At 38.8% G+C, this 24,987-nt stretch overlaps 1 protein-coding gene across 5 annotated transcripts in view; it reads right to left on the bottom strand.

The window, feature by feature from the left end:
* Positions 1 to 24,180, bottom strand: part of CEP83 (centrosomal protein 83) — a 110,723-nt gene extending 86,543 nt beyond the window's left edge. For all 5 annotated transcript variants that reach the window (XR_009543369.1, XM_060165315.1, XM_060165312.1 and 2 more), the window contains exon 1: positions 23,723 to 24,180. The gene's annotated coding sequence lies outside the window, so the exon portion shown is untranslated. The remainder of the gene's footprint in view (positions 1 to 23,722) is intronic.
* Between the last annotated feature and the right edge of the window lie 807 nt (positions 24,181 to 24,987).

The following is a 24,987-nucleotide window of genomic DNA, read 5'->3' as shown; positions in this document are numbered from 1 at the left end:
CTATACTAGTCACCCAAACAGCCTTTGGATGGCCATCCTAGGATGTCTTGTATACAAAAAATGTCACCACCTGACACCCTGCCAAAACCTGAAGTGCAGCTGGGAGCAGACCCTTCAAAGTCCTGGAAAGGCGCCAGGCCCTGTAATTGTGATTTAGAAAGAAACGGGAGGGTAAGGAAGGAGAAAGGGAAAAAGGTATGTATTAGAGTGGTTAGCAATCAACCACCAAAGCACTCTGAATTAAAATGTTATTCTATTCTTATAATTGCACTGTCTGCCTCCGCATAGCTTAATTCGCACAAAAGAATTCTGGAAAGTATGATATAGTAACCAGTCAACCTCAAATGCTTAGAAATAAATTATAAAAGTCTCTGAAAAGGTGTGATCTGAAAAACAAGGATGACACTTGCACAAACCATACTTCAAATTCATTTCCATGTTTCTTAGTGTAAGCTCTATTACATATAATAGAGGGGACTTTGCAAAGGAGTTATGAGTACTTAATACCTTTGTGCGAGCTACAGAGTCTTCTTTGCTCACAGTCCCGTATTTCTCCTGAAATAGAAAAGGCTACCATATGGCTCCTAACACAAAATGAAGGTTGTCTACTGATCCAACAACATGTCCTGGAAATTATTTGTTTTTAAATAAATTCTGATTTAATTTTATTTCCATGAGATTTATGCATTAGTCTGAAAAGTTAAATAAACTTTAAAAATTGATGAGTTTAACTGATATTTTTACTGGAGTTAATGTAAACATTCCCTTTCTCATATTTGAGAATCTGCCAGAAAGAAAGTATAAAGTTTTTCAGAGCCAGAAAAGGGAGATAAATAAAAGTCACACAATACAGGTTAACCTTAAAACCATTTATTTAAAAGAAAAAAAAAAGCAATTAAACAATCAGTACCTACTGAGTGGCTACTATATCATATTTACTGAGTGGTCCACTGCCTAACAGGGTTCTGAGGGAGATAACGTAAATATGCAGACCATCAAGTCCAGCTGACTTCTCAGCAAGGAAGAACCTGCCCATATTCAGAGTACTATGGACATTTTCTAAGTGCCTATTTTATGCCAGACACTTTGTTGGGTAGAGATACAGAAATAAATAAAAGAAAATTTGTGCCCTCAAAGAGTTCATAGTGGGGCCTCCCTGGTGGCGCAGTGGTTGACAGTCCGCCTGCCGATGCAGGGGACACGGGTTCGTGCCCCGGTCCGGGAAGATCTCACATGCCGCGGAGCGGCTGGGCCCGTGAGCCATGTCTGCTGAGCCTGCACGTCCGGAGCCTGTGCTCCGCAACGGGAGAGGGCGCAACAGTGAGAGGCCCGCGTACCGCAAAAAAAAAGAGTTCATAGTGGTCAAGGAAACATACATGTTGATCAACAATTGCTAACTAAACAAAAATAAGAGAAAATTTACAATTTATTAAACCCTTACTGTACTTAAAAAAAATTTTTTTTGCCATGTGGGGATATTACCTATTTAAAATAATTGAATTCAGAAAGTTTCAAAACTATAAAGCACTGTAATATATTTATAGGTAGTATGGGTGCACTTGAAAGAGAGGCAAAATTCTGCTGGAGAAGCTGTCAGGGACGACTTCACAAAGAAGGAAATCCTGAGTTAAGACAAAGAAAGGGATGCAGGGAAGAAACACCAAGTACAAAGGCACGGAGATGGAGAGAAGATCACTGGAGGTGCAGGGGAGAGATGTGGGGAAGCATTATCAGCCTGAAGAGGTGGGGCAGAGCCTTGAAGGCAATGTGCAGAAGACGGGAGTTCATCCTGGGGTCTAGGAGAGCCAAGGAAAGGTTTTAAGCTTGTGGTAGATGACGGACAGTACAGGGTAGTTTCAGATTTGTACTTCACAAAAATAACTACCTTATCCAAGGGGCAGAACAGATTTGAGGTGGGGTGGGGAGTAAGAAAAAGAAAAGGAGATCAAAAGTCTAGGAAAGCAATGATGAACGCCTGAACAAAAATAGTGGCAGCAGGTAGTCAACAGGCAATAGTCCTGAAAATGAATTTGGAGGCAGAAGTAACAGGAGTTTGTAGTTAGATATTGACACACCTCTCAAAAAAAGAAAAACAAAAAACAAACAAAAAAACCATCTCTTTCAAAGACACTAATTAAAAAGGAAATCAGGACAGTTTCTTGTTTTGTTTTAAATAAAGTACAATCCAGTTAAAGCAGAAGACAGACTGTTTCAAAGATTACAATTACTTCAAGCACTAATCTTTCGTATGAACAAAGAATCAAGCACAGGGACCTTTGCAAAAGCATCCGAGTAAATGCAAACATCATCACAGTATCTCTAAATACCTACTTTTCTTCTATAGGGATTTCACCAGCAGAGGGGTAAACGCTAAAGCTGGCTCTGTCAGGAACAAAGACATAAAATAAGTATTTTGTTCCTTGAATGTCCACCTGCTGTTACTCCTCCTCATTCTTTCCTTCAAACCATCATCTCTATAGCAACACACTCTTAAGACATTTGTGGGTGGAAGGCATGTGTTTTTGCAAAAACATGAGAACTCAAGAACAGGAGCTACTTAATTTTTTCCTTTAATACAAGAGATATACAATATATCTTAAAAGACAACTGCAAAACATGAAACAGAAAAAAAAACAGACTTAAAAACACAGGAAATGTAAAAATTGGTGTTGCACATATTTACATGGAATTTATTTTTATAGGTTACAATGACACCTTGTGGTAAGACTTTTTAAATTATATAAGTTATCTTGGAAAATATTTTATAACAGAGATAATAAAACTGGTTTAGAAAATAGAAAAGACCAAGACCACAGTCTTGAGGCAGTATGAACATGTACAATAATCCATCTGGAAAATTAAGGACACAGAGGTTCCTCAAAAAATTAAAAACAGAGCTACCATATGATCCAGCAATTCCACTTCTGGGTATTTATCTGAGGAAAACAAAAACACTAACTGGAAAAGACATATGTAACCCTATGTTTACTGCAGCATTATTTACAAGACTCAAGACACGGAAACAACCTAAGTGGCCATTCATGGGTGAATGAATAAAGAAAATGTGGTGTATGTATGTACAATGGAGTATGACTCAGCCATAAAAAAGAAGGAAATCTTGACATTTTCAACAACATGGATGGACCCTGATGGCACTATGCTAAGTGAAATAAGTCAGAGAGAAAAATAACATATGATCTCTTATATGTGAAATCTACACACACACACACACACACACACACACACACACACACACACAAAAACAAGCTCATAGATACAGAGAACAGATTGGTGGTTGAAGTTGGGTGTGGCGGTGAGGGGAGTAATGGGTAAACTGGCTGGGTTTTTTTTTAAGTTTAATTAAAAGAAACAACTAAGGGCAAAAAAATAAAACTTAAAAAAAAATGCCACAATATTAGGGAGGCAAAAGCATCTTACAAAACTATAATTATAAAGTCATATACTATTCCCTTCACTTGAGCTAATAAAATTATTAGTATAAGTTTTGTTTTGTTTTTAATGATGCAAAAATAAACTACTTTTGTAATCTGGGACAAAAGTGATAATGTTGGCAATACCTTTACATGAGAGTATAGACACATGGCTTATCAACTATGAAAATAACTGTGTCATTATTCCTTTCTTACCAACTGAACATAACAGATAATAACATGAAAAATTTCAATCTTAATCCAATAATTAAGACAATAATTTAAACTATCTTTCATCAAGAGTTTACTACGTTTACTAAGCTATGCTAAACACTAGTAAACATAAAGAAACCTTATCAAGGCAGTTTGCACATAATCACCTTTAAGAACCTCTTTGAAATATTCTTCTCTTAGCATATACAAACCATGATCACCTCCTATCTCTCTGACCCTTCTTGTTCACCCTTGTATGTTCTTTCTCCCATTCACCATGAGAATCTCTAGTCTGTTGTTCCAGCTCTACAAGAAAAGTCAACGGACTTCCCTCATGGCGCAGCGGTTAAGAATCTGCCTGCCAATGCTGGGGACACGGGTTCGAGCCCTGGTCCAGGAAGATCCCACATGCTGCGGAGCAACTAAGCCTGTGCGTCACAACTGCTGAGCCTGCACTCTAGAGCCCGCGAGCCACAACTACTGAGCCCATGCGCTGCAACTACTGAAGTCCGCGTGCCCGCAGCCCGTGCTCCGCAACAAGAGAAGCCACCACAATGAGAAGCCTGCGCATTGCAACAAAGAGTAGCCTCCGCTTGCCACAGCTACAGAAAGCCTGCACGCAGCGACAAAGACCCAACGCAGCCAAAAAAATTTAAAGAAAAAGTCAAGTTGCCTCTCTCACAGCTTGATTTATTACATCTTACTGAATGACACTCAAATTTATAACCACGTTCCTAACCTCTCTCTCAGCTCAAAACTCTTACTCTACTACATGTCCCATCTATAACGGAAGCTTGGCATAACAAGAATGAAACCCTTTAACTTCAAATTTTCTACCTGCCTCCTTAAAAAAAAAAAAAATCACTACTACCCTCCCCTTATTTCTTAGCACACAACTTATTCCCCCTCTCCTATCAGTAATACATTATTAATCCTGCTGATTCTTCATCTGTCTGTTGATTTTAACCATTCTTTTCCACCACCCTCTAGTGCAAAAATCTCAAATATTTTACATTTGGTTTATTTTAACAGAAGCCTCCTAAACAGTGTCCTGGATTTTGGTCTTTCCTCATCCTTACATAGACTGCAAATTATCCACCAGGACAATCTTGCTCATTAACTGTTTCCATTATTATAACTCCTAATTATAATCCTTCCTATTGTTTACTGAATCAAATCTACACTTCTCAGCCAAACTCAAAGCCCTGCATTAGCCAGCTCCCTATACAAATGCAAACAATTTCATTTTGCTGCCCCACAGGACCCCTTTGCTAGAGCAAATTAAGTTGCTTCTCTCTCATACACATGTTGCTTATTCTTACCTTCACAATATCGTTCATATACTTATGCCAAATTAAAATACCTCCTTAACTTTTCAACTAATCCACAAATCAAGGTCAGAGTCAAACCTAAAACCCTACAGTCTGAACAATCATGAAACTATTTTCAGAGTTGATAGTTAACTCTAAAAGTGAATGTAAACAATAGCTTCTGCCCTTCTTTCTGCTTTCCTTGGGCTTGCCTCAGGATATTTATTCTAAATTCTGTCACATGGGTATTTTTCCCTTCTAGTGATTTATAACTATGTAAACTATCTTTCCAAAGAGACTATGAGTTCCTCAAAAGAAAACTACAATCGCCTTCATTTTTGGTTATCTCCATAGCTCCCAATTCCAATAAATCTAGTTAATGACAGAAAAGTGATCCACAAAATTTCTGTGATATGAATCCTACTTTCCCATAGGCTTACAGTGTAATTTAAGAGAAAACTTGGGGAAGAATGTCATCAAGAACACCATTTGCTAATCAATTATGCATGCCTTATGACAGTTATCAATCAAGATATTTCTGCCTCAAAAAACCAAAATTCTAGGGAAGTGTCTAATAACCAAAAGCTTTAAAAATGAGCATATCCTTTGACCTAGCAATTCCACACATAGGAAGTACTCTTAAGAAACTAATCAGAAATATGCACAAATATATATGTTCAGGAACCTTCTTCATTTATTGTTGAATAACTGTTTACTGAGTGCATGCAAAGAGCCAGGAAGGAGTGGAAGACAGAATTAGGTCCCTGCCACCATGATGCTTACATCACAGTGCTATTTATAATGGAAAAAGAGGCTATAAAAAAGCATGTTTAATAGCAAAATATACCATATTCATGGATCAAATTACTCAATATTAAGATGTTAATTTCTCCCAAATTCAATGCAATGCCATTCAAAATTCCAGCCGACTTTTTAAAAATAGAAATTAACAAGCCAGTTATAAAATTTATAGAAAAACACAAAGGACCTGGAATTGCCAAAACCTTGAAAAAGAACAAAGTAGAGAACTTGCACTGACTTCATGACTTATTAAAATGCTACAGAAATCAAAACAGTGTGACATTCATATCATGACAGATACATAAACCCATTAAAAAGAGAGGAGAGTTCAGAAACAGACACAAATATACATGGTCAATCAATTTTTGACAAATAGCACAGTCATTTTTATGGAGAAAGCATAGTCTTTTCAACAAATGGTCCTAGGACAACTGCCTGTCCACATGCAAAAACATACACTTCAAGTCGTACCTCACACCATACACAAAATTGAATCAAAATGTGTATGTAAACACAAACATAATACAATAAAACTCTTAGAAGCAAACACAGAAAATTATTTTGATCCTGAGTTAAATATTTCTTAGCTACAACACCAAAAGCATAATCCATAGGAGAAAAAATTGAAAAACTGGACTTTAAAATTAAGAACTTCTTTAAAAGACACTGTAATGCAAATGAACAGATAAGCAGGGCTGAAGGAATAATTTATAAATCATATATCGATAAAGGACTTGCATCCAGAATACATAAAAAATTATCAAAACTAAATAACAGGGGGACTTCCCTGGTGGCGTGGTGGTTAAGAATCCGTCTGCCAATGCAGGGGACACGGGTTTGAGCCCTGGTCTGGGAAGATCCCACATGCCACGGAGCAACTAAGCCCGTGCGCCACAACTACAGAGCCCGCGCTCTAGAGCCCACAAGCCACAACTACTGAAGCCCACGCACCTGGAGCCCGTGCTCCGCAACAAGAGAAGCCACCGCAATGAGAAGCCTGCGCACTGCAACAAAGAGAAGCCCCCCGCTTGCCACAGCTAGAGAAAGCCGGCGCACAGCAACAAAGACCCAACGCAGCCAAAAATAAATAAATAAAGCTAAATAACAAGAAAACACCTCAATTTAGCAAAACAAACAAAACAATGGGCAAATGATTTGAATAGACACTTCACCAAGGAAGATACATGGATGGTTAATTAAACACGTGAAATTAAACACGTAAAGACTAATATCATTAGTCTTTAGTGAAGTGCAAATTAAAAACACAATGCCATACTACTTACTATACACCTATTAGAATGGCTAAAATTTAAAAGGCTGATCACAGCAAGTTATTAACTAGAATGCAGAGGAACTAGAACTGTCATAAACTTCTGATGGAAATGTAAAATAGGAAAATCGTTTGGGAAAACACTTTGTCAGTTACTTAAAAATTAATCATACACTTACCATATAATCCAGCCATTTCGTTTATAGCTATTTAACCAAGAGAAATGAAAACAGAGACTTTTACACAAATGTTCATAGCAGCTTTGTGAGACTCAAACATGGTCCAACAGAGGTAAATGGATAAACAAATTGTGATATATCCATACAATGGAACTATTCAGTAATAAAGGGATGCATTAATGTGGGTGAATCTCAAAAATAATTATGCTAAGTGAAAAAAATCTAGACAAAAAAGAGTATGTTACATGATTCCATTTACATAAAATTCCAGGATATGCAAACTAATCACAGTGACAGAAAGCAGATAGGTGGTTGTTTGGGAATAGGATGAGTGGCTGGTGGAGGTGGGGGAAGGAGGAAAAGATCACTAATGAGGAAACTTTAGGTCATGACGAATATATTTAATACCTTGATTGTGGTAACAGTTTCACAGGTGTATATGTATAACAAAACAAGTTGTTTACTTTTAAAATGTACAATTTATCAATTTATCAATAGATAAAGCTATTTTTAAAAACAAACAGCATGGGGGCTTCCCTGGTGGTGCAGTGGTTGAGAGTCCACCTGCCGATGCAGGGGACACGGGTTCATGCCCTGGTCCGGGAAGATCCCACATGCCGCGGAGCGGCTGGGCCCGTGAGCCATGGCCGCTGAGCCTGTGTGTCCGGAGCCTGTGCCCCGCAACGGGAGAGGCCACAACAATGAGAGGCCCACATACCACAAAAAAAAAAAAAAAAAAAACAGTATGAACTTTAGAAAAAAGATTTTCCTGAAAGAAAACTCTAGGCCCAGATGATGTCACAGTTAAATTTTTCTTTAAAAAAAAAAAAAAGTTATGAAAGAATATTTAATAACATTGGTAAATGTTTGTTACAGAAGTAGAAAAAGCAATTATAAAATGTTGTATAATCCTTATTTTGTAAAAAGTATATTAAATGACTATATACGCACAGGAAAAGATACAGGATAGGCACTAAAATATTACGATTACCTCTGGATGATATGTTTGATTTTATTAATTGTGCATTTCCTGAACTTTTCTTATTTTACAACAAACATAGGTTATTTTTATAATCAGAGGGAAAATGTCACTGAGGAAAAAGGAGGAACCTCAAAGTCTACTTGAAGACCAAAGGAGGAGGAAAAAAGTATCCCCTTTTCAGATCAGAAAACAGTGACCAAATATAAAAGATTAAGATGAAGTTCCAGCCCCCACTTCAGGAAATAACCCAGAAGTCCTCAAATTCCATTCCCTTCTATGCAAGTTTATGCCATAAATACTCAAAAATATACTAAAAAAAAAAAGTGGTTGTTGTCAGCCTCAAATCCATACTCTACAAAATTAACCAAATCTATGGCTCAGCTTATTTCCCTTATCAATATAACTGCCTGTTATCTAAATACAATAGTAGTTTTCAAACAATTTTAGCAATAAGCTTTTTTCAAATTAAATCTTATAGAATCCAACGTTTAGAAACACTATATCATTTTATTCATGTATATTAATAATAAAAATTTAAGGTCATAAGATGTTATTCTAAAGACATATCAGATCTTTTATTCTCTATCAGTTAATATGCTGTTGGTCTCTAGTGTTTTAAAATCCAGCTCATAGCACATCTGAAATACACACACCCCCCCAGAGTCTTTTATTGTGGCTTTGGAAGTAGTTGAAAATGTAATTAAACAAAATTCAAATCGAACTTTGACAGAATCCTAAAGTACTTCCCACTCACAGTTTTACAGAATTTGTCAATAAAGGTTAATCCAAGCTTTTTAATATAGTATATAAAACCCTTCAAAATCTGGGCCCTCTCTACCCTTCCATCCTTATCTCTTAAAACTCCCTGATATGTACTTATGCCCCAACATTAAACTGCTTATAGTTCATTGAACACACCACACGTTTTCTCATCCCATGCTGATCTCTCTTCCTAGAACACAATCTCCTAATCTCACCCTTCACTCATCTTCATATTCAATTCAGTCATTACTTCCTTCTGAAAGTCTTTCCTGGATGCTTCCCGTTTTCTTCCCCACCAATCCATTCTGAGTTAAGTATCCTTGAGAGCTCTTCCATAATGCCACACATTTATCCCTATCAATGTATTTACTTCACCACATTATAATCAGCTATTTGAATACCAATCTCCTTCACTAGGCAAAGACCTCCTTGGGATCAGAGATTATGTCTTAGTCATCTTTATACCCCAAAACCCTACGCAATAGCTGGAACATGACAGGTAGTCAATAAACACTTGTTGAATGAACAGTAAGCAGTTCCTTCCACTGATCAAAAGGATAAGGAAAGCAAGAAACTACTTAGAGCTTGTAATTCCCCAGCCCCAAATGCCATATAATTTGATGCTTGAAGAAAATCAGGAAATTTAACTCAAGTACATTTGGAGCGATCAATAAATGTCTAATGCTGTGCAAAGGATTATGAGTAATATAAAAGAAAGATGGGACTTTATCCTCCTGAGAGAAGAATTCCACACATAAACCAAAAACAGGCCTCTTATTTCCAGCATGAGAGAAGGAGCAGGTCAACAAATCCTCTCCACAAAACAGCCAAAAATCAACCATATCAGTGCTCTGGAATTCAATCAAAGGCATTCAACAAACTGAGAAGTGTTTATTCACAAAAACAACTGAACTCTGGGTAAGAACATGAGTCTACAGTATTCTTACCTTTCGGGTGCTTAGGAGTTTAACAAGGGTAGGGCAGACTAAAACAGCAGCTTCACCACCACTACTTGAAGGTAATCTGTTGAGCCCGTGCATTGTCAATTAAAGCAGAGATCTCTGTGGCAGCTAACAGTGAGGGCCAGTGGCACCTTTAGCCTGAGGTTGCAGGACTCCAAGTAGCAAGCAACAAACTGGCAGACTAGCTGGGAATTTTACAGGAGTTTTGGGAGGTGAGAAAGCCTAAGGGGTTTAATAAATTATTTACCAGCCCACATTAAACAAAGACTGTAAAGACAAAAACAAAGACAGTCAAGACAAAAACAAAGACAGTCTCTTGTGCCCCAGAAACTGGAGCAAGCCCAGGTCACTCACACATCCTTAGCCAACAGAGCACATGCACAGAAGAGATGCAAGAGAGGTTGGTGGAAAGTAAAATCCAGGGCAGACACGAACATGACCTGTGTTTGAATACAATGCCCAGCCCACACAGATCCATCAGCAACATTAGCCATATTAGTACTAGTGCTGGCCATATTAGTCCAAGCTGTTTGAACACAACCTCTGCCCAATCCTTGGCTGAACACTAAGTTATGCAGAAATAGTAAGCCAGGTTTAAAAATACAGAAATAAAACAGCAGAGACATCAGGAACCACACAATGTAGGGGGAAAAGACTTCACAAATTTAGACCAGACAAGTTACTAAACAAATGAACAGAAAAAAACATCAACCTTTGAGAGAAAGGTCAAAACACAGAGTTGCTTCAAACTATTATCTAAAATGTCCAGGAGGGAATTCCCTGGTGGTCCAGTGGTTAGGACCCTACACTCTTACTGCCAAGGGCCTGGGTTCAATCCCTGGTCAGGGAACTAAGATCCCACAAGCCATGCAGTGTGGCCAAAAGAAAAAAAAGCCCAGTATTCAAAAAAAATTATAAGCAAAAACAAAAAAACAGTATGACCCATTCCCAGGAAGGAAAACAGCAAATAGAAGCTGTCCCTGGGTATTCCCAAATATTAGATTTGGCAGACAAAAAGTTCAAAGAAGCTATAATAAGTATGTTCAAAGAACTAAAGGAAACCATATTTAAAGAATTCAATGAAAGTATAATGACAATGACTCAGGACTGAAAATCTCAAAGAGGAGACAGAAACAGTTTTTTTAATTGGAGATTCTGAAGTTGAAAACTATAATTATTGAAATAAAAACTTAGGCAGGGTTCAACAGTAGACCTGAGATGACAGAAGGCAGAAGCAATGAACCTGAAGATAGATTAGGAGAAAGTATCCACCCTCAAGAACAGAGGAAAAAAAAAGAGATTGAAGAGAAATGAATTGAACTTCAGAGATCTGAAAGACAATACAAAGTGTATCAACATACATGTAATGAGAGTTCCAGAAGAAGAAAAAAGAGACACAATGCATAAAAGACCTTGAAAAATTAATGGCTGAAAACATCCCAAATTTAAAATATTTATCTATCCAAGAAGCCCAGAAAATCCAACACAGAGATCAACACTAAGACACACCACAGTCAAAAGGCTAACAAAGATAAAGAAAAAATCTTAAAAGGAGCAAGAGAAAAATGACTCATCAGATATAAGAGAATAATAATATGATTAACAGGTGGCATCCCATCAGAAACAATGAGTCCAGGGAGGGAAAAATGGAATTTAAAACAAACAAACAAAAAAGCTTTCAAATAAAAATTCTATATTCAACAAAATGGTTCTTCAAAAATGATGGTGAATTAAAGATATTTCCAGGTAAAGACTGAGAGAACTTGTTGCTGTCAGGAATGCCTGATGTGAAATACTTAAGGAAGATTTTCTGGCTGAAAAAAAAAAAAATCACCAGAAAGCAACAAATCCACTTTTATTTTAAAAGAAATACATGCTGGAAATTGTAATTATATAGGTAAATGCAAAAAAAATAAAAAACCTCTAAAAATATAATTGCTCTCATTTCTTTTAAACAAATAATTAAATTAATTAGCAAATTAGCATTAATTAAAACACTGTGTTGTTGGGTTTTTAATATGCATGCATAAAAAGGAAGAGGAAGGACTTCCCTGGTGGTCCAGTGGTTAACACTCTGTGCTTCCACTGTAGGGGGTGTGGGTTCGGTCCCTGGTTGGGGAAGTTCCACATGCCACAGTGTGGGCCAAAAAAAAAAAAAAAAAGGAAGAGATAAAAAGACCTATACTGGAGCAAAGTTTCTATAATTTACCAGAATTAATTTAGTACTATTCTGAAGAAGACTGTAATAGGTTAAAACACATATTATAATCCCTAAAGCAACCACAATGAAAATAACATAATATAGTAAAATAAATCAACAGAGGAATTAGAATGGCACAATTAAGATAACTGATAGAACACTCTACCCAAAGACTGCAGAATTCACATCCTTTTCAAACACACATGGAACACACTCCATCATACACTATATGTTGGGCCGTAAGTCTCAATAAATTTAAAAAAATAAAATCATTAAAGTGAGTTACTGATCATGATGGATTTAGAGATCCACAATAGAAAGATATCTGGGAACACTCCCAAATATTGGTAAATTCAACAACACACTTCTAAGTACCCACGGATCAAAGAAATTACAAGAAAAATTTTCAAAATATATTTTGAATTGAAGTAAAACAAAAAACAGCATATCAAAATGTACAAAATGCGGTTAAAGCAGTGCCTAGAGGGAAATGTACAGCTTTAAACACATATCAGGAAAGAAGAAAGGTTTCATTCAATAGTCTAGGTTTCCACCTTAGAAAACTAGGAGGGAAAAAACAGCACACTAAGCCCAAAGCAAGGAGAAGAAAGAAAAAAAGAAATATCAGAGTGGAAATCAATGAAACAGGGAAAAAAAAAATCAATGAAATAAAAGGTTGATTCTTTGAAAAGATAAGCAAAGTTGACAAACAGCTAGATTCACCAAGAAAATAACAGAAAAGATATAAATTGCCAAAATAAAGAAAGAGGGAACATCATTACCAACCTTACAGTAATTTAAAGGACTTTTTAAAAATATGAACTTTATATCAACAACAACTTAGACAATTTATATGAACTGGACTAATTCCTGGAAACAAAAGTATCAAAACTGAAAAAAAAATAAAATAAAGAAAATCTGAATAGAAATATAACAAGTGAGGAAACCAAATTCGTGAGTTAAAATCTTGCCACAAAGAAAAGCCCAGGTTCCCACAGTTTCACTGATAAATGTCATCAAATAATTAGAGAAGTAATAGCAATCCTTTGGAAACTACTTCAAAAAAAATAAAAGGGGAAACGCCATGCAACTCCTTCTATGAGGCCAATGTTGCCCTGATACCAAAGCTAGACAAAGGCATCATGAGAAATGAAACCAACAGACTAAAATCCTTCATGAACATAGAAACAGAATTTCTTAACAAAATTTAGGAAAACTAAACTCAGCAATATATAAAAGCTTATATAGCATGAGTTAATGAAACTGATCCTGGGAATATGGGCTTAAGCTCTGAAAGTCAATTAATGTAATATACCATATTAACAGGATAAAGGATAAAAACCATATGATCATCTCATTGGGTGCAGAGGAAAATCTGACAAAATCCAATACCCATTCATGCCTAAAACCTCTCAACAAATTATGAACAGAAGGAAACTTCCTCAACCTAATAAAGAGAAATCTACAGAAAATGTACAGGTAACATCACACTTAATAGTGAAAATCTGTGTACCTTTCCCCCAAGACCAGGAGCACTCTCAACACTTCTATTCATCTCTCACTGGAGAGTCTAGCCCATAAGATAAGGCAAAAATAAATGACAAAATGTAGTAACATTCAGATTGGAAAGAAAGTAGAAATGATTTATTCACAGACACGATCACCTATGTAGAAACAATATATAAAAGTTGATTGTATTTTTAGGTACTAGCAATGAACAATCTAAAAATCAAACTACAAAAACTCCATTCTCATTAGAATCAAAAACTATCAAATTCTTAGGAATAAATTTAATGTAAGTACAAGACATATGTAGAAAATTTTAAAACAGCATTGAGAGAAATTAAGATCTAAATAATTGGGAGACATTACATGTTCATGAATTGGAAGACCCAATTTTAAGTTACCAATTCTTCCCACGTTGATCTATAGATTCAGTGCAAATTCTATCAAATCCCAGCTAATTTTTTGGTAGAAACTGACAAGCTGATCCTAAATTTCATACGTAAATAGTAAGGATCTAGAATCACTTTTGAAAGAGTTAGGGGATTTACACTACCCATTTTGAAACTTAGTATATAACAAACACTACAAGAATCTAGACAGTGTGGTACTGGAGTTAAGTACAGGAGTATACATAGAACATAATTAAGACTAGCAATAAACTCAAGTTATAAGCAACTGATTTTTTTACCAAGGTACCAATACAATCCAAGACGGAGAAGAATAGCCATTTTAACAAATAGTGCTAGGACAAGTTGGCATCCACGTGGCATGAAAATAAAAAAGAACTTAGACCTTATCTTATACCATACATAAAATTTATTTCAATATGGATCCCAAATCTAAATGAAGGAGCTAAAAAAAAAACAAACTGGGCTTCCCTGGTGACACAGTGGTTGAGAATCTGCCTGCCAATGCAGCGGACACGGGTTCGAGCCCTGGTCTGGGAGGATCCCACATGCCGCGGAGCGACTGGGCCCGTGAGCCACAATTACTGAGCCTGCACGTATGGAGCCTGTGCTCCGCGACAAGAGAGGCCGCGATAGTGAGAGGCCCACACACCACGATGAAGAGTGGCCCCAGCCTGCCACAACTAGAGACAGCCCTCACACAGAAACGAAGACCAACACAGCCATAAATAAATAAATAAATAAATTTTAAAAAAGAAAAGACTAATTTTAATAAAGACAGGAGAAATTTTTGTGACCTTGAGTTAGGCAAAAAGTTCTGAAACACAAAATCAAAAGTATAAGCCATCAAACTAAAAAATGATAAATTAAACTTCATTGAAAACTTTGCACTTCAAGGACACCATTAAGAATAAAAAAAACAAGCCACAAACTGGCAGAAAATCTTTGTAAATCTCTGATAAAAGACCTTTATCAGGAATATATAAAAAACTTCTACAACTCAATAAGAAAAAAAAAAAAACAGCTAAAAAAATGGGCAAGCGACTTGAATAGATGTTCCACCAAAGAAGACTTAATAAATGGCTAATAAGCACATGAACAACTCAACATCATTTGTATTTAGGGAAATGTAAATTAAAATCACAAGACTCTACTAGTCACCCAGTGGAAGGGCTATAATCAAAAAGGCAGATGATACCACGTGTCGATGAGACTGTGGAGAAACTGGAACCCTTGTACATTTTTGACTGGAATGTAATTGGTCACTTTCGAAAACAATTTGGCAGTTTCTCAAAAGATTAAAAACTAATTCTGAACTGTTGTTAGAACACTTCTGTAGAGTTTTCCTCACATCAACTAATTCTCCAACTATCCTCCATACACCAACTTGAGTGTCCTAAATTTTTTTTTTTTTTTTAATATTTAGTTTGGCTGCACTGGGTCTTAGCTGCAGCACATGGGATCTTCGTTGCGGCATGTTTCAGTTGTGGCATGTTTCAGTTGTGGCATGCGGACTTCTTAGTTGCGGCATGCATGTGGGATCTAGTTCCCCAATCAAGGATAGAACCCAGGCCCCCTGCACTGGGAGCATGGAGTCTTACCCACTAGGCCACCAGGGAAGTCCCCAGTAGTCATTCAATTTAATTCAGTTCTGACACTACCCAGAAGTATTGCAGACCCCACAGTTTAAGGGCTCAGTTTCACAAGGCTGCTCCCATTTCAGACACAAGTCCCGGGTTGCCACCTACACTTCTGACCAACCATCTGTAAGTCAGGGGTTCCACAACCCTCTCCTCAGGTTTTATAATTTGCTAAAACGGCTCACAGAACTCAAAACACTTTACTTACTATCACTGCTTTATTATAAAGGATACAACTCAGGAGCAGCCTAATGTAAGGGTTGCATGGTGCAAGGTATGGGGAAAGAGGCACAGAGCTTCTGCCCTCTGGGAATGCCACTCTTTCAACACCGGTATTCATCAATTCAGAAGCTCTTGGAATTGCACTGTTCAAGAGTTTTTATAGTAGTCTCCATTCCCTTTTCCCAGAGGTTAGTGGGTAAGGTTGAAAATTCCAGCCATCTCATTACTTGGTCTTTCTGGTGACCTGTCCCTTCTGAGGTGATCTAGGGATCCCTTCTAAATCACCACATTAGCATAAACTTAGGTGTGATCAAAAGGGGCTCATTATGAATAACAAAAGATATTCCTTATCACTCAACAAATTCCAAGGGGTTTTGGAAGCTCTGTGTCAGCAATCAGGGACAAAGACCAAATATACCCTACAACTTACCATATGACTCGGCAATTTCACTCCAAGGAATCTACCCAAGAGAAATGAAAATGTATGTTCACACAAACACTTATGCAAATCTTCATGGCAGCATTATTCATAATAGCCAAAAAGTGGAAAAAATCCAAAATGTCCATCAACTGATAAATGGATAAATAAAATGTGACATATCTATACAAGAGAATACTATTCAGCAATAAAAAAGAACAAAATACTGATACATGCTACACAGATGAACCTCAAAAATATTAACTGAAAGAAGCCAGATGCAAAAGACTAGTATATTTTTTATTCCATTTATATGAAATGTCCAGAAAAGACAAATGTATAGAGACAGAAAGCAGCTAAACGGTTTGCTGGGACTAGGTTGGGAGGTGGATTGACTGCATACATGCTTGGGAGAAACTGGGGAGGTTTAATGAAAATGTTCTGAAACTGTCTTGTGATGATGGCTGTATAACTCTATAAATGTACTAAAGATCACTGAATTGTATGCTCACAATTGGGTAGAAAAGTTATCTCTTCTGAACTTTAGAAAATGTGATGATTGGACTGCTGTAATCAAGCCAAAGTTCAAATAGCCAAGCAAACAGAAAGAATCCAGGTTCTTAATGATGTCACTGAGCCACTGATTTGATAATCCTAGAACCACCTATCTGCAGACTTCTTATACATGAGTCAATAAAATTTCCTTAAGGTTAAAAATAAAAGGATATGAAAGTTCTGAGGGATAGAAGAATATGTTCATTTCATTATAGAAAATTTGGAATTATCATCTGTATAGAAAGGCATCAAGGAAAAGGCAGGAATTCGGGTGGATCTTGAAGGATAAAAGATTATGATGAGGGGTACAGGGGTGGGGAGAAGAGGCAAAAAAGAAAGGTGTTTAGAAGAGTGTAACAGTGGAATGGATAAAAATTAACATTTAACAAGTGCCCACTATAATTGAGTCAGGTATTACAACATGTATCTTTTAATCCATATGACTCATGTGGGAAAAAAAAAAAGTATCATTTTACATATGAAGACATTGAGGACCCTAAAATTAAGTAATTTTTCCAAAAAGCCAAGCAGCTAGTAAAGTGGTGGAGCCAAGATTTTAATCTTCAATCTCAGGATTCAGGCTCCAAAACATGTACTTCTTCCTCTATGTTATGATGCTAACCAAAGACTTAAGCCATCCCCATCTGCAAGTTCAGATCTTTGTAGAAAGCATCTTTGCAAAGATGGGTTTACATTTATAGTGCTACACAATGTTTCTTGACTAGCAACTTTCACTTAATCAGTATACTAAATGTGATATTCATTCCTCCCTTGGCTTCCAAAGCTCTACCCTTCTCTGGTTTTCCTCCCTATTCTCTTTCTCCACCTCCTTATTACATGCTGATGTTCACCAGCTCTTGTCTACACCCAGGATCTTAAATACCACTATGGCTGACGACTTCTGACTCTGTCTCTCCAATTCAGAGAAACTCCCCAGTTTTCCTTGATGGATTAACTCCCTCCAGGCCAGGTTGAATACTTCTCTGTACACTCTCAAATTACCCTTACATAATTCTAATGAGGCATTCCTCAGTCATAATGTATCATGTCTGCAGTTCTAAGTCAGATGTCCTCCCTACATGCCCCCAGAACACACCCTTATTTATCTTTATAGCACTTCCCAGGTTATATTACAAATAATGACTTAATCCATTTCTCCTACCAAACACGCTGCTTGAGACTTGGCACTATGTCTTATTCACAATCTAGTACCTAGCATAGTGCAAGACACATAATGGGCACTCAAACATTGACTAAACCAATGAATAGAAGAAATAAAATTTGCTTTAAATTGGAAGGATACAGTTTCTCAAAGAAATCTTCAGGAATTTATTTTTTGAAATGGGAAAATAGGCCAAGAAAGGTTAAGTAACTAACTTAGTCAAGCCATGGTCACCTGAGTCATAATTCTCTTCCCATAAAATCATGGTGCCTATTAATTCATGCTTATTAATCTATGCTCTCTATGAACCTCCAGAAGTAATATAAAAATGTTATCTAGAGAAGAACCATTTCAAATTCATCCACTCCAGCTCTGGCTGGCTGTATCAGTTGTGTAGAACTCTGATGTTAATTATTACTTAACAGTTTTTCTGTCCAGAATAGACTAATCTTTAATTGAACCAGTCTTTTCACATGTCCTTCACACACCATAATTCAATATATATTTATCATGCATCTCTAGGAGGAAAACATGAAAGTTATAATTTGTCAGTACTCAAAAAATATATACTTAATTATATTATACACAATTTCAGTTTAACAATACCTCAAATGTCTGCCTTAATGCGATTCAGTTGAGAAAGAAAGACTGAATGTGAACACTAGAGATACACGCTGCAACTTCATGGGGAAAATCCCTGGAGTCCAATGCTACTGTTGCCAATGGTTGCTATGCTATACTGCACAACAACTCAGAAGCTGAGACAGCCAGCTCACTAAGAAACAACTGAATCGAACCAAGATTTATAAATGTACTCTGAGACTCAACTTTTTTATACCTTTAACTGAAGTAACTGTTTGTCATAAGCATCAGATACAGGATTTACAACAAGACTATAAAAATTACGTAGAATTTATTTAAGGACATATTTGGAGAGTGATAAGCACTTTCCAGAAGAGAATGGTTAGGTTTAGGTTCCTTCTAATTCCATGAATTTTAATCCAAAAGTGATTTGAAGTTACAATATACAGAAAACAAATAACTGGACACTTCATGACTTTAATTTCTTTCTTCCTGGATTATATCTCAAACTTAAAAAAAAAAATAGTGCTGGACTACAGTCTATGATCCTTCCATGACCCAGAGAGGCACTCCTGACAGAAAAATATAAAACTTAGAACTGCTAATTTATGAGGGCCAAATAAAAGTACTAATATAATTTCATAAATTAAGTCTTTACTAGGTAAAATGGAAAAGGGCAAAATGGGGAAATAGGAAGAGAGGAATGGAAGGAGACAGGGAGGAGGAAAGAAAGGAAAGAGTGGGGGAAGTATTTTTTTTAAACCCAGATTCTACTAAGGAAGAACCAGGAAACTGACCAAACTCCCAAGCCCACTAGGGAACAGTGCTAGCATTCCTGAGGGAGTCCTTACTGCTGACATGGTCATGGGAAATTCTCAACTATTCACACTTTCTAGTAACAGAAACTTTACCTCTAATTCCAGTGAATCCCGCCTCTTTAATCCCCTTTCTTATGGTTAACAGTTGCCCTTCCTCCCTCAGTTACTCTCAAAAGATTTTCTTTTAGTTGCACTACATTATGGGAGGAAGGAAAAAAGTAGAAATATACATTCCTTATCTCTAATAAACATTCATTCAGCAACTTCTATTTGGAAGAGATTAAAGATAGAGCTCACTGAGATCTGATTTCCTGTGCCTAAAAAGCTTATAATCTAGTTAGCAAGATAAGACATACATAGAAATGATAAAACAATACAATATAAAGTATCAAATGGTAGGACTGACAAATACACTCTACAGGATTTCAGAGGTGGAGTTTAGGACATGTTACCCCCAAATCTGCCGCTCTGGTATACTGACGTAGTTAAAGGCACTTGAGAAACAGCAGATACAAGAGGAGCACTCTGACCCTCCTTTTTCTTCCAGAAAGCAGGAGATAAAACTCCCATGTGAAAGGTGCCAGCCCTGTACCAGGAGGACAAAAGACATTCTTATCGCTAGAGATGGGGAATCAAAGCCGAGAAATGTGTACAAACTTGTTAAACTAACCCTTATCTTCCTAGTCATTTCTCTACAATTTACTCCTCCTAGCCCAAAACTCTGTCTTGTCAATGTTTCACAAACTTGTTCTTTGTCTAAAAGATATAGACTGTCCCCAACTTAGGAGTTTTTCAACTTCACAATAGTGCGAAAGCAATTCACGTTCAGTAGAAACCATACTTCAAATTTTTTTTTTTGATCTTTCCCCAGCCTAGCGATATGCAATACAATACTCTCTCATGATTCTGGGTGGCAGCAGGAGCAGCGAGCTGCAGCTCCCAGCAATCAAGAGGGTAAACAACCGATATACTTACAACTGCTCTGGACCCATACAACCATTCTGTTTTCACTTTCAGTACAGTATTCAGTAAGTAACATGAGATAATCAACACTTTATTATAAAACAGGCTGTAGGTTAGATGATTGTGCCCAACTGCAGGCTGATATAGGTGCTCTGAGCATGTTTAAGGTAGGCTAGACTAAGCTATGATGTTGAGTAGATTGGGTAGGTTAGGTATATTAAACCCATCAACTTATGATAGGGGAGGTAACCCCACTGTAAGTCGAGGAAGACCTGTAAAAGCTTTCTGCTCTGGTCTTCATTCTGCATGTACATGTAAAAAATTTTTAAAACTTGTATGCTTTTCTCCTGTTAATCTATATCAATTTAATTCTTAGGCCCAGCCACAGACCCTAACAGGGTAGAGAATTTTTCCTCCCCTGCAGAGTTGAACTTTATAGAAAGGGTACAATTCAGATTTTAGGAAAGAAGGAAAGAAATCAGGCAGTGACATGAAGACTGGTAAGGAGAGCAGAAAGCACATAGTAGGTTTAGAGGACGGTGAAGAAACCAGTCTGGTCAGAGTACAGCTTTTCTGTAAAGAACATAAACTTGAAAAGGCAGAGTGTGATGAGATTCTGAAGAGTTCAGATTAAGAAATGTGAACTTCAGTCAGCAGGAAAGAGTACTTCTGGAAAATTTTTACACAGATACATATAAACATTCCCTAAAAGTACACACAGATTAGACAACTTGAGAAAATTACTTGCTGAACCTAATACATCATGTATGACAAAGTTAAAATAAAACTCATTTTCTTTAGGCAGAGAGAGTACCTAGAAAACACACATACACACACAAAATTCTGACCATTCACTAATCTGTTAAGATTTCATTCTTCTAAGCTTCTTGAATTAGAACTTCTCATGACAAAATGCTGACTTCTGATTACTAAGGATTTTATCACACAACGTGCATGAATCATTCTTGATTTTTCTTCTTTGCTTGTCTTTCCCATTCTTGAATATTTCATTACTTCAACATCAGCATGCAGGAAAAAGAGGGAAAGGACTAAAACAGAATCTACGGATTTTTGAAATACAGTCAGGGCATGATGTAAAGAATATAAAACTGCAAGTTCCGATTCCCATTACTAATAGTTTGATTTCAAAGAAGTCATTCAGTCTCACGGTGTCTCAAATGTTCTCACCTACTTTCTTACATACTTGAAAGGTTACTACATTCAAAATATCACAAAAAAGTGGTCTAAAAACTAACTACCAGGGCTTCCCTGGTGGCGCAGTGGTTGAGAGTCCGCCTGCCGATGCAGGGGACGCGGGTTCGTGCCCCAGTCCGGGAAGGTCCCACGTGCCGCGGGGCGGCTGGGCCCGTGAGCCGTGGCCGCTGAGTCTGCGCGTCCGGAGCCTGTGCTCCACAACGGGAGAGGCCACAGCAGTGAGAGGCTCGCGAACCAAAAAAAAAAAAAAAAAAACTACCAGCATAACTCATTTTATTGTGCTTCACTTTATTGCACTTCAGACACTGCATTTTTTACATATTGTAGGTTTGTTGCAACCCTGCATTGTCAAATGATGGTTAGCACTTTCTAGCAATACAGTATTTTTTAAATTAAGGTATGTACTTTTTTTTTTTTTTTTTTTTGCGGTACGCGGGCCTCTCACTGTCGTGGCCTCTCCCGTTGCGGAGCACAGGCTCCGGACGCGCAGGCTCAGCGGCCATGGCTCACGGGCCCAGCTGCTCCGCGGCACGTGGGATCTTCCCAGACCGGGGCACGTACCCGTGTCCCCTGCTTCGGCAGGCGGACTCTCAACCACTGTGCCACCAGGGAAGCCCCCGTGGTATGTACATTTTTTAGACACAATGCACATTGCACACTTAATAGACTACAGTATAGTGTAAACATAACTTTTATATGCACTGGAAAGCAAAAACAAAAAATTCATGTGACTTTACTGCAGTCGTCTGGAACCAAACCCACAATATCTCCAAGGTATGCCTTTACTTGCCATACAAATTATATCATTAAGGGTTCAATGAGTAGAGTAAGAGTGAGATTACTGGCTAAACCAAGGTTTAAAAACCACCTGTGAGGGCTTCCCTGGTGGCGCAGTGGTTGAGTCCGCCTGCCGATGCAGGAGACGCGCGTTCGTGCCTCGGTCCAGGAAGATCCCACGTGCCGCGGAGCGGCTGGGCCCGTGAGCCATGGCCGCTGAGCCTGCGCGTCCGGAGCCTGTGCTCCGCAACGGGAGAGGCCACAACAGGGAGAGACCCAAGCAAAAAAAAAAAAAAAAAAACCACCTGTGAGCAATAAGTGTTCTCTCAATGCTCTATGTTACCCTAAATTGGTATCACCCTACTAGTTGATACAATTCCTAAATATAACCACACTTCACCTGGTTAGAAAATACTCAAAGGAAGGGGAACACCTGACATAATATGTCCCCAAAAACCAAAGGGTAACTCAAATCCATTTTTAACTCTCTGTAGAGTCCTATACGACTCTAAAATGTAAAGCATTCTAATAATCCTAAACAAAATGCGTTTGAAATCACAGCTCAGTACAAAAGGTGAGTATGAACTATAACCACCTACAGGCTAAACTATGAATTCAGAGAACTCTGAATCCGGATAATTGTAGGATAGGTACATTTAATTATATTCTAGTTGAATATTAGACTTGTTTACAGAGATGTTGCTTGGTAACAAAAGCTGTGCTTTAACAACCCACTCGGTTTTAGATCTACTCAAGTATTTTATGCTCATAGTCTGAACACATTATGAACTATATACTACTGATATGAGAAACTAAGGACAAGTTTCTTGTTATCCTAGACATCTTGGAGATTTTACTGAAATAGTTTCATCGTTACAACTAATGTGACCAAAGGCTTTTAAAATACTTGACAATGGTTATTTTTAAGAGCTAAGTACCCATTTTTTTGGCCAAAGTTGGACACTAAGGATACATCAAAATGTCCATGAGAGCCCAGCATGCATTCACATATTCTAACGTTATCTTTGTAATGACAGCCAACATCACTGTTAGAATTGTCTTCAGGGTCAACGAAAATGGCAGCTTATTTTTTTTCACAAATGAAACTGGAGGTACCACACGTTTAGTCAGCTTTTAAACTGAGGCTACCCAAGCACCACTGGAGTTCATCAAAAAGCCCCACAGAGTTTCACGTGCATTTAATCGGCTACAGAACATTCTCCCAGCTTACTTTTCTAACACCCGCTCCACTTGCTTTACGGGAAAAATAAAAGAAGAATTCAAGGGCAAGTTGTAAAGTAAAAAGCCACGAGCATTCCAAACCACGGACAAGACAGCGTTACGTACCAGACTCACACTCGGACCTTGCAACGTGCGCACAGAAAACTTAACAGTGACCGGTGTTCCGGCCGCACTCGCCAGGTGGACACCTCCACTGCTCCAGCCACGGGCGCCTACGGCACTCTTCCCGCCGGGGCACTGGGGCCACGGGAGACGGTCCCGCACGCGGGGTGCAGGCCCAGCCCGTCACGCCTGGCGAGGTCTCGGCGGCCGCTCGCGGCGCAGGCTGAAGAGCAGGAGCCGGAGGGCCAAGAGCGCCCCTCGAGCTCCCGACCCCTGGAAATGTGGGGTACCCCGAGAGAGCTCCGAAGGCGAAAAGGGCAGCGGCGGCAATGGAGATAAACCCCGCTCCTCCTCGGTGGACTGGCCTTCTCTGGGGTGCGGGGCCGGAGCCGAAGTCCGACTAGGAAACCACCCCGAGCCCGCCGCCCGCCACCCTTCAAACCCCGCAGAGCGGGCTGAGTCCCGAGACCTAAGGGCGCGCGAAGCAGGAAGTCCCGCCCCCACGTCGACGTCACCGACGCCGCGGACGCCGGCCGCGGCCAGAGGCAGTTAAGAGGGAGGCGGCGAGCGAGCCGAGGCTGGGGTAGTGGCCAACCATAGTGGGAACGGCGGGGCCAGGTTGGCGCTCCGAGAGGCCTCTTGGGGCCGCGGAGATCCCTAGAGCCGAAGGGAACGCACAGTCTGGGGCCCGGCACTTGCCTCAGGGAGCCAGAGGGACGCGCGCAGTTGAGCGGGAAGCCGCTCCCCCTCGCCTCCTCCCCACGCAACGTCTCGGCGGTTTCTCCCAGTTTCGCGCTTCTCCTGCGCTCCGCTGGCTCTTCCGACACTTTTTCTTCCCTGAGGGCACTGATAGTGGTCCTGCCGCCACCCCCGCCTGCCTTCGTGTCCGACCGTGCAGATGGAATGAGTCTCGAAGTCTCCTGCCTACCGCGTCGGCCATGGGGCCTGGGCCCACGAGTGGGGAGCCGGCGCAGCTTGCCAGGCGGAAACGGCCAGGTCAGGAAAGAGGCCCATGCGCGAGTCCCTCCCCGCACCGCATGCTCCGAATCTCAAAACGTGTTAGCTCGAGTACAGGGCCCACTGGGCTCAGTGGTATCAATGAGCTATATGTTACAAATCATTGGTCAGTGGGAAAAAGATGATCTGAGGAAATACTAAACGCTGGGGACCGGCTTTACATCTGTTTCATTTGTTTAATACCAGATGACAAGAATTTAAATGTAAAGAATGAAACCATAAAAATATTACAAGAAGATCTAGGTGACTAT

This window comes from Lagenorhynchus albirostris, chromosome 11 (genome assembly GCF_949774975.1).
Source record: "Lagenorhynchus albirostris chromosome 11, mLagAlb1.1, whole genome shotgun sequence".
Classification (NCBI taxonomy): Eukaryota; Metazoa; Chordata; class Mammalia; order Artiodactyla; family Delphinidae; genus Lagenorhynchus; species Lagenorhynchus albirostris.
This window is presented reverse-complemented; position numbering and strand designations above follow the sequence as displayed.